Source organism: Cyclopterus lumpus, chromosome 22, assembly GCF_009769545.1.
Source record: "Cyclopterus lumpus isolate fCycLum1 chromosome 22, fCycLum1.pri, whole genome shotgun sequence".
Lineage (NCBI taxonomy): Eukaryota > Metazoa > Chordata > Actinopteri > Perciformes > Cyclopteridae > Cyclopterus > Cyclopterus lumpus.
Genome location: NC_046987.1, coordinates 11,491,255 through 11,493,915, shown reverse-complemented (window position 1 = coordinate 11,493,915; position 2,661 = coordinate 11,491,255).

The window sequence follows — 2,661 nt, the reverse complement described above, 5'->3', positions numbered from 1 at the left end:
AGGTTGGAAAAAAACATAAAATATTGCTGATGGCAAGGCCAAGCATCCCAACTCTCAAATGAAAGGTATCAAAGAGATTAAAGAAAAATCATTACTAATCAACATACCACTATATGGCTTCATCCGCCTTCCCCATTATCTTCCTCCCAAATTCAAGTCACACCTTAGCAAGCCAACGCTGCATCTTTAATCTTTCCTCAAAATACATCTTAAGATTGCACATGAATGGTTTTCAGTACATCCATCCATCCATCCATTTTCAATACCGCTTATCCTCATTAGGGTCGCGGGGGCGCTGGAGCCTATCCCAGCTGACATAGGGCGAAGGCAGGGGACACCCTGGACAGGCCGCCAGTCCATCGAGGGCACATGTAGGGACATACAACCATTCACTCTCACATTCACACCTATGGGCAATTTAGAGATCAATTAACCTGCAGCATGTCTTTGGACTGTGGGAGGAAGCCGGAGAGCCCGGAGAGAACCCACGCTGCCACGGGGAGAACATGCAAACTCCACACAGAAGGACCGCTCCGACCGGGAATCGAACCCACGGCCCTCTTGCTGTGAGGCGACAGTGCTTGCCACTACACCACCGTGCAGCGTTTTCAGTACATATGCAGTACTTTACCATGTTATGCTTTTGTAGCATCCATTCATGGTAATATACAAGTTATGTAGCTCTTAAGAAGAAGCCTTATGGAGTAAGAGCTGTTAAAGCCATAAAAATTAAAAAAGTATAATGTCTCAATACAGTATGAAAACAGGCGGGGAAGGTGAGTATTACAACTGAGTTAATTCAAACTGATTCTCTTACAAATTACTTCAAGCTTGACTAATCATTGTCAAATCTCAATATATATTAAAGAGCAAAGACTCTTTAATTCAGCTGTATAAATGGTTCTGCATAACCAGTTGTATCAAGGCTTCCCTCTCTTCTTTCCTCTGCTGAGCGAGGAAATTCTCTTGCAGGCTGAATGCCCCGAGCCAGCGACTTTTGTTCTCTCACACTTACCCCACACACTCAAAATGTAACATCCTTCTGCAGGGAAAAAAGTATTTCCTCCCACACCTGTTGATGAATTGTGTTTGTGTGTAAGGCCCAGACGGGGCCATAACACATGTGTCTTTATACTACCGAGGCACAGACCCCTGATAGTAAACACATGGATAATGGTGAATGAGGAAACCCTTTCTTGAACACAGCAAAAAGCTTTTGGCCAAATTAAAGTGATAGTCATTGACAAGCAGAAAATCTTTTCCATGGGCAGGGAAGTCAGAAGATGCCTTAATGACTGCTGCTGCAGAGAGAAAAGTGACCGTTTGTCCTGTGAGGCGGATAGCAAAATGTTTTTGGCCGTCACAGGCCGACCCCCATGAACCCATTCATTTTTATTCTATATAGAGGAACAATACAGGTTCACAACCACATCCAAACTCTTTATTTAAAGCAAAATTTAACAAATGCTGCACAATTACACACTTTCCCTGCTTGAGCTTGTGTTTGCATGTAAAGATGTGTTGAATTCAGTTGGATGCAATTAAGGAAGTTAAAAACATAAAAATTCTATTTAAATTCAAATTGAATTTAAAAATCACACAGATGTCAGGTTTCTTCCTCACATAATGAATTCTGCAGCACAACTCAACTTGAACTAGACTGAATATTCAATGCATAAGTGGATGAAAGTAATGTCCCCAAAATTTACAGAAGTTCAAAAGCCAAACTCTTTCTACTAAATCAAACTATTTGTGTAGTGAGGATATAACCTCTAAGTATCACATGCTGCAGACAAAGAGACAAAAGTAGATGCAGATTTTCAATTAAATGAATCTCAATTATACCTCACATCATAAGACTGAAAAACTCAGCGGTAAGGATCTAAAACCACGCGTTGACCTTAACACTCAGAGAAACCTGAATTCTAGGTTATTTAACTATTGTATAGTCAGCGGGATTACATTTTTTTTTCCTCAAACGGAAAGATTTCCTGGCATCAAGTGCTTGACTGGAGCCTGTTCTCACTAAAGAAATTGCATACGTCAATAAAATACTGCAAAATTGAGGAAATGTGAATTCAACCAGGCAATTATTTTTCAAAACCTCAAACTAAAACCATGGCCAAACTATTTTTACTTTAAATTACTTTACGTCAAAACTTAACTAGTGACAGTTTAGGTTTGTAGTATTAAAATAAAAACAGTAAAAGTGTATGACTGAAGGAAAACTTTTGCCGTTATAGTGTGGCATATACAGTATTAGTGTAGAAATTAAAATCTTAATGAATTAGAAAACAATTGAGGTCACTGATATGCAGCACTAATTATTTGAGGTATATTCACTCAGTACTTGTCCACAATGAAAGCACATACAGTCTATATACATTCAGAAAACTGAAGCGTTGTCGTCAACCTGCTCTTTTCTTTGTCCTCAGACCTTGTCCATCCTTGTATTCTGCTCAATTTAGTGCAAGCTATTTTAATGTGTTAGATGGGAATTACTGTATCTATGTAAAGCGGGAAGAAAAACATAGTATTGGAAAATGACAAAGACACTGAAAGCACTTAACGTCTTGAAGGCGATGTCAACTTGTCTTAATTCGCTGTTGACAAACGGAAACACAATGGCTCTCACATAAAACAACATACAAAGAGTGGCAG